Source organism: Pan paniscus, chromosome 5 (genome assembly GCF_029289425.2).
Source record: "Pan paniscus chromosome 5, NHGRI_mPanPan1-v2.0_pri, whole genome shotgun sequence".
NCBI classification, from domain to species: domain Eukaryota; kingdom Metazoa; phylum Chordata; class Mammalia; order Primates; family Hominidae; genus Pan; species Pan paniscus.
The window spans coordinates 154,578,855-154,587,552 of record NC_073254.2 but is presented as its reverse complement, the minus strand read 5'-3'; the positions used below and the strand labels follow the sequence as shown (position 1 = coordinate 154,587,552).

At 43.4% G+C, this 8,698-nt stretch overlaps 1 pseudogene; it reads left to right on the top strand.

Annotated features, from left to right (window-relative positions):
* The first annotated feature begins 6,515 nt into the window (after positions 1-6,515).
* Positions 6,516-8,323, top strand: LOC100991699 (protein FAM8A1-like; annotated as a pseudogene).
* The last annotated feature ends 375 nt before the right edge of the window (positions 8,324-8,698 follow it).

Sequence of the window (8,698 nt, the reverse complement as noted above, 5' to 3'; positions counted from 1 at the left end):
ATGACTTTGCATAATTCCCTCCCATACCTAATGCATATTTCCCTCCCATATTTATACTTAATGCACATCCATAGGGAGTTCAGCTCCCCGTAGTCATTCAGGGACCTAGAACCAAGGTATAGGAAAGAGAACATGGTAAATGGTGTGGTTGCTATTGATGCTTTCATGCCAGAAGTTGCATGTGTCACTTTTCTTCACATTTTATTGGCCAGAGCAAGAAAATGGCCATACTTTAGTTTCAAGGACAAAGAAGCATGGAGGTTCAATTCTGTATGTCCAGAAGGGCAACAGGAATATTTGCAAACTATTCTAATGACTTAGAGGTCCACTGCCATGCACTCCCCCAAACCTAACAGTTACTCAATATTACTGATATAGGTAGAGAGATATACTACACACATACATATACAGCATTACAACAATAACAGGATATTATAACTTATGTGAAGGAGATTATAACTATGTCAGTTAGAAACTTGTATATATAGATGTAAGAAGAGACAATATATCAGGTTATTTGATTTTAAAACCTCATTCTGCTATATCATTGCCCTTATTCAACCTGAAGAAGATACAAAAGATGTATCTTTGTCTCTCTACAACCCTTAGGATAAAGGATCCCCTTGTAAAAGGGAGGGGGGAAATATTTCAGAGTCATTCGACCCAGAGTGATTCCATCTTGAATAGGGGCTGGGTAAAATAAGACTGAGACCTACTGGGGTACATTCCCAGGAGGTTAGGCATTTTTAGTTACAGGATGAGATAGGGGGCACGAGATACAGGTCACAAAGACCCTGCCGATAAAACTGGATGTGGTAAAGAAGCTGGCCAAAACCCACCAAAACCAAGATAGTGAGGAAACTGACTTCTGGTCATCCTCGCTGCTCATTATATTCTAATTATAATTCATTAGCGTGTTAAAAGACACTCCCACCAGCGCCATGACAGTTTACAAATGCTATGGCAAACATTCGCAAATTGCCCTATGTAGTCTAAAAAAGGGAGGGACCCTCAATTCTGAGTAATACCCACCCTTTTCCTGGAAAACTCATGAATAATCCACTCCTTGTTTAGCATATCATCAAGAAATAACTTAAATGTACTCAGTTGAGCAGCTCATGCCTCTGCTCTGCCCCTGGAGTAGCCATTCTTTTATTCTTTTACTTTCTTAATAAACTTGCCTTCACATAAAAAACAAAAAACAAAAAAAAACCTCATTCTGCTGAATCCCAGGAAACAAATCCTAGATTCTGGGAAACAATGCAGAGCTTTTGGAGAAAGTTGAGTAGCAGGTTGAGGTGGAATCTTGTGGAACACCAATATTTGGGTGCACAAAAGAAGTGGTAAGGGAGATTGGAGAGAAAATGTGAGCATTCAAGAAGAACCAGAAGAGTATTGATTCAAGAAAGCAGAAAATGTGCAGATGTAATGAGCAGTTAACGGTGTCAGATGAGGCAGAACACTCCAGAAAGCTAAAGGCTGAAAAGGGACCAATGAAATGGGCACTGTAGAGGTCTTTGGTGGCATATCCACGGAGAATCTCAGTGCACCTCAGATTCAAAGTCACAATTCTGAGCTCATTATCCTTCTCTCCAATCATACTCTTCCTCCTGCACATTCTATTTTAATTTTTGGCATCTAGCCAGCAAAGCTAGAAAGCTGAGAATAATTACATGCTCCCAGAACACCCACATCCACTCAGTTTTGTGCGTATTTATATCCCTGAATATTTGTTAGATTTTACTCTTCTCTCCATCTGAACCCCACAGCTCTAATTCAAGCTCTTGTCAGCACTTGCCTGCACTATTTTATGACCTCTTTACAAATCTGCATGCCTCTGGTCTTGTTCTCTTAAACTCATGTGTTGGTTATGAATGTCTGCATTATAAATTATTTTAAGACTGTGTAACTTAAAGCAACATGAATAAACACTATCTTATAGTTTCTGTGGGTCAGGAATTCAGGAGAAGCTTAAGCTCTGTGGTTCTGTGTTGGGGTCTCTGATGAAGTCATAGTCAAGATTCTAGCTGGAGTCGCACTTGTCTGAAGCCTTGATTGGAACTGGAGTTTCCACTTCCCAGGTGACTCTCAAATGGCTCACATACTAGTTGGGATTGTTAGTTGAAGGCCCCAGTTCCTCCTTGGTAACCCTCTCTACAGAATTGATTGAATGCCCTCATGGCCTGGCAGCCTAGCTTCCACAAGAACAAACAGTCCAAGATGCCAAGGCAGAAGCTGAAATTCCTTTTATAACCTAGCCCCAAAAGTTACCTTTGTCACATCTACTGTACTCTATTGGTTATGCATGTTCTGTTGGAGGAAGGAGACTATGGAAAGGCATGAATATCAAAAGGCCATGATCATTGGAGCCATCTTGGAGGCTGGCTATCACAACACTCACCTCACTGCTATCAGAGTGATCCCTTAAACATGAACCTGTCTAATTAAAGTGGAAATGGTGAAGATACACTGTGGATAGAGGAATTGAGAAGAATGGTGGTGAAGGTCTGAAAGAGAATGGAAGATAAAGCAGCAATTTACTATGGGCAAGCAAACAGATACGTCGAATGACATTGAGGGTTTCACTGAAGACCAGTGGTAAGCATTCTAGCTGTAGAATAATAAAGCAGAGATTTTGAGTGTGATGCAGTGTTGGGACTTTGACAGAACATACAGTATAAGAATAGGAGTGCCTGGTTGTTGGTGATGAATTCAAGTCATCAACCATGGGGTCCAGACTAGGTCATAAAGGAAGTGACTTTAGGAAGACACTGATTGTTAGGAGAAAATGGAGTCATCAGGGGACTTGAAATAGACATATAACACCAAAAATAGATTTAAAGGCACTAGTGAATGTGAGAAACTTCAAAATATATGAGGTAAGTTCAGAGAGTAGGCATTAGAGCTCAAGGTGTCACATGTGGGAGGATTCTGGATTATAACCCAGTCTAGGATGTTGCAGTAGGTATAAAAGGCTGGAGTTTAGAGAAAGTAAAGGCCACTAGAACTCAGAAATTCAAGAACCTGGGAATCTAGAGCGTTGGAAATGTCATCCACATGGACACTAATGGTCACTGGTGTTATCATTATGATAGCGGGACATGGGACAGAGAAGTGCGCTATGAGCAGGTACCAAGATTTATGATGGATGTCAAACAGCTGGTAGAGGACAGCAATCAGGAGGGAAGGAGGCAGAATAGTCAGATGCCATGAGGGTCTTCATGCAAGGATAGAGGAACAAGGATTTGGAAGAAAACCTGAGGATCTGTGAAGATACTGACGCCACCACAGTCTCATAGTTGGCTGATGGCACTGTCATTTGAACGGGTTTGCTGATGTGGAGGAAGGTTTAGCGTCCTTCACTTCAGAAGGTTTTCTGGGGAGGTGGTGACTGTGAAGAAATCTAGTTTTACTGAAGATAAGATGGTAAAGTTGTTGATATGGTTTGGCTCTGTGTCCCCAGTCAAATCTCATGTTGAATTGTAATCCCCAGTGTTGGAGGTGGGGCCTGGTGGGATGTGATTGGCTCATGGCGGCAGATTTTCCCCTTGCTGATCTTGTGATGGTGAGTGAATTCTCACGAGATCTGGTTGTTTAAAAGTGTGTAGCACCTCCCCGCTTACTTTCTTCCTCCTGCTCCAGCCATGTAGGACATGCCAGCTTCCCCTTTGCCTTCCAACATGGTTGTACGTTTCCTGAGGCTTCCCCAGCCGTGTTTCCTGTACAGCCCGTGGAACTCTGAGCCAATTAAACCTCTTTTCTTTATAAGTTACCCAGTCTTAGGTAGTTCTTTGTAGCAAGAACAAATAAATACAATTGTCTTTCTGTGAAGGTGTGTTTAGGGCTGTGTGTGTGTATGTGTGTACGTGTGTGTGTGTGTCTGTAAGAAAGTTTAATTACCATGAAATAGGAATTTCAGAAAGTATAGTTGAAAAAAGTTGAAGAAAGGAAAAGAGTGGAAGGTTAGATTGGTGAAAAGGACACATGGAGGTATCTGAGGATGACAGTAGGGAAAACAGATGAGAAGCTTACATTTCAGACAATGACCTGTGGGGGCAGAGGAGATGTAAGGTCAAAATAAGTGTCCTTGTGGTTTCAAATAAAATTCTGGCATAAGGTTTTGGCAGAGATACAGCAGACTGAGAATAGGAATTTAGGACAACAGCACTTGAATAGAGTCTCCCTGATTGGAGGAGTGTAAACAGTCCAGCTGAGTCTTAGGGTCCTCAGCTTCAGGTCCCCACAAGAGGAGAAACTATTCCCATCTAGAAAGATACTGGAAGATCAAGGAGCTGAGGAGAGTTTCAATCAATGGGCACGGAGTGGGGGTTTAAATCTGGATATGACCAGTTGTCAAGTTAACAATATTGTACCAATACCAACTTCTTGGTTTTGATATTGTACTATATATAGTTACATAAGATTTTATGATTGGAAGAACCTGAGTGAAGGGTACGTTGGACTCTCTGTATTATCATTTCTATTTTCTGTGAGTTGATAATTATTTTAAGATAAAAATTTACTTAAAAAGAGGGCTATAAGGCACAGTCTGAGGGGGTCTAAGATCTGCAAGGGAGAAAATGAAGAGTGGTACACATTGTGGGACTAAATAGAAGAGATAGGTAGTTGAGGGATATGTCTTCATAATTGTTTCTAAATGTCCGGGGGCTAGAAGGGTGTCATTCAAATCTCTGTGGACAGGATACCTAGGAAGCTTACTCAGAAAATCTCATTGAGGCCTGGTGCAGTGGCTCATGCCCGTAATCCCAGCACTTTGGGAGGCTGAGGTGGGTGGATCACTTGAGGCCAGGAGTTTGAGACTATCTTGGCCAACATGGTGAAATCCTGTCTCTACAAAAAATACAAAAAAATTAGCCAAGCATGGTGGTGCGTGTCTGTAGTCTCACCTACTCGGGAGGCTGAGGCAGAGAATTGCTTGGACCCAGGAGGCGGAGACTGCAGTGAGCCGATATGGTGCCGCTGCACTCCAGCCTGGGCAACAGAGCAAGACCTTGTCTCAAAAAAAGAAAAGAAAAGAAAATCATATTGAATGTAACTCAAAGCTCCCCATGGATAAGGACTTTTTGCCTACTTGGGTGACTGCTGAATTTTCAACACCTAGGGCAATCAGTCAGTATCAGGCACATACAGGTGCTCTTTGGTTGAATGAATGCATAATTAATATTTCAGGAACTAATACTGGGGTGTATATTTGGAAGGGATATTTATCTATTTATTCACACTTTCTTCCGTTTATTTTCCAAGGACTCAAACTTACCCAATATGGCCACTATTCTCTCAAAAAACGTGAGCAAATGACATCTGGAGCTGATCTTCAATATTTTAGAGAAAGAATTGAAAAGAATTTTTGTGGGGGAATAAAATTTTACCCAGAAAGTAAAATAGATGACCTCTTTTTATGAGACTCTAGTGTTCTTAACAAGCTGTCTAATAAACTTCTATTTCCTATTTAAAAGAAAAACTCACACAACTCTGTCTAGAAACTTCTGCCCTAAACAACTTCTTAGCTCTTTAACGGGAGGATAAAAATAGTAATACTTACCATTTATTGTGCACTTGTATGGCCTGGCATCATGGTAAACAATTAAGTACATTATTTTATTTAATTTTTCCAACAACCCTCTGGAGTTATTAGCTGTGTTTTACAAGTCAAGAAAATTAGACTCAGAAAGGTTACAATATAGCTTGTGGTCACACGGCCAAAATGTGGAGAAGCAAAGGTTTGAATGCAGTCTGATTCCAGAGCCTGGACCCTTAAATTTTTTTTTATTAAAGTGTAGTTTACATGCAGTGTGATTTACCATTTTTGTGTACAGTTCTGAGTTTTCATGAATGCATGCAGCCAGGTGACTACCACACCAGTAAGATGTAGAATATTTCCCTGGATCCAAAAAATTATTTTTTCCTATTTTTTGAGATGGGGTTTTGCTCTTATTGCTCAAACTGGAGTGCAGTGCCTCAATCTCGGCTCACTGTAACCTCCACCTCCTGGGTTGAAGCAATTCTCCTGCCTCAGCCTCCTGAGTAGCTGTAACTAGAGGCACCTGCCAACACACCTGGCTAATTTCTGTATTTTTAGTAGAGACGGGGTTTCACCATGTTGGACAGGCTGGTCTTGAATTTCTGACATCAAGTGATCTGCCTGCCTCAGCCTCCCAAAGTGCTGGAGTGTGAGCAACCACACCTGGCCCCAAAAAGATTTTTCATGCCCTTTTGTAGTCAACTTCTCCCCCAATACCCGGCTTCTGGCAACCACTTGTTGGGAGAAAAGCTGAGTGTTGGGAGAGAAGCTGAGGAAGGGCTTGCACATCCGCTAGACTTGCTGGCTCCTTGCTTCTAGCACTCCCATTATCTCAAGCAGCCATATGTTTCTCATTCACTTGATACACTGTTTCCTATCGACCCCCACATCCTCACCACCTGTTTGTTTGTTGAGCACCAATAAATAGTGTGGGCTCCCAGAGCTCGGGGCCTTCCCAGCCTCCACACTCGCAATGGCCCCCTGGTCCCACTTTCTCTCCCAAACTGTCTTTTTCTCATTCCTTTGGCTCCGCCAGACTTCGTCGCTCCCACGACCTGGTGTTAGGTCTGATCACCTCAACATTCCTGGCTGCCCAATGTGGGGTGACAAAGACCCTGGTGAAGGAACGCCAGAGCATGTGAAAGCTGAGGATGCATTGTCAAAGGGCACCCGAGGACATCTAAAAGAAGCTGAGCCTGGGAAGAACCAGGGTGACAATGGGACAAAGTGAAAGCAGACATTCTGCTTATTTAAGTTTTTCAAAGCATTTGTTATGAAGTGGGGGAGTAAAAGTTAGTGCTCAGAATTTGTTGTCAGTTTGGTGCAGTGAAACAGTTTTGTCCATGGTTCCTGGAGCAGGGAACTGTGGAGTTGGATGGATGGGGGATAACTGGAGGAGATTTTGGAAGGGCGTATAGGGACAGAGCAGTGGCAGGTGGTGCGGGGGGTGCTGCTGGAGCGACGATGGCGGGGGTCCCGAGGGGGCATGAGGCTGCCCTCCCGGGCATGTGAGGGCAGAGGGGACCACAAGCCCATCCCTTTTCTGAGGGGCCCTCCTGCTGCCACCATCCCATGTCCCCACGGGGGCCCCCCGGGGCTGGCTCACAGCCGCAGGCCTCGGGGCCGCTGCTGCTGATGGATTGAAGCCGCCTCACGAGCTCAGGAGGTGCAGGGAGATGGCCTCTGGCTCCTGTGTGGGGCTGCAGGAGCAGGCGGGCTGCAAAGTGCCCGAAGCTATGGCACTGTGGGAGAGGCCAGTGTGGCTGAGCACCCATGGGTGCTCCTGGAGGGTGCATGGCTGGCTGTGGCAGTCTGGCTGCTGCTGCCTCGCCTGGCCTGGTGCCTGGTCACCTTCCCCGCCTACTGCAGCCCCCAGCCATCCCCACAGAGCTTCTCTTCGGGCGGCGCTTCTCTCCGGACAGTGGGGCCTGACCTGTGGGCAGCTGCTGGCATCAGCACCCTTGCTCCAGTCGTGGGCCTGGGACACCAGGCTTCTCATGTGCAGGCGTCTGAGCTGCTCCAGTGAGGAGGGTAGGATCCATGGCCCCTTGGTGAAGCCTGAGTGAGACTGGGTGAGAGTCAGGGAGAGAATATGTTATTCCATCCTTGGGCCACAGATTTATGGCAAGGATGGTGGATTTCTTTATTCTCTTTTTGTAAAGGCAACCATTGTCTTAAGCATTATGCACCTCAGTGGGATAGAGGATATCTCTTTGCTATGCATTACATATTGGAATAAATAGATGAAGGCACATCAATGGAAGACTTGCAGAAAATGATGGTTGTGGCTCTTATATACAGATTATTAGTTTGTTTCTATGAGATAATTTGCATTTGGGGAACAGGTGGAGCTACCCCAGGGAAGTTCCTGCTGGGGCTTCGAGTTGTGACATCAGTGCTTATTGCACTAAGTTGGGTTTTAGTGATTCCTTCCTCAAATATTAGCATTACAATGTCCACTATACGAGCTTTGATCAAGAATTTTTTGATTGCTTCTTTTTTCACTGCTTTCATCACACTGCTGTTTTTTCAGCATAATCGAAAAACCTATGACATTGTAGCAGGAACCATTGTGGTAAAAAGAAATGGGGTCAGATGATGCCCCCTAAAGCCCTGATTTCCACACACTGTAATGACAAGACTAAATCATGTATCAAGGCCATCAGTATCCCTGGGTTACACTAATTGATGCTTTAGAAATTAAAGCAGTCACTCCAGTGTGATGCAGGTGACTACTCTGAAAGTATTGATTTTGCTTGAATGCCAAAGAACTTTTCCAGAAGAAAAACCTATTTAAATTCAAGTATTAAAATTTTTAGATCAAAAAGGCAAATTATTTTATAAACAATGGACAATATATATTTTCTTAAGATCTAAGAATTTGCTGAAAGCATTTTCAGCTTTGAAATCTCCAAATGAAATTTTAAAATTTATTTTGGTTTATCCCAGAATGATGGAAAATGTCCAGTTGTGTTTTGTAAACACCTATGTAACTCATCTTTTAGTTCACACTTCCTGGGGAGCCACCAAAGAAGGTCCACACAGGAGTTAGGGGACCCTTACCCTCAGGAACAGTCGATCTATTACGTGGAAGGTCTAGTCTAAATTTTAAAGGTGTCACTGTATATATGAGAATAATTGACTGTGATTATACCG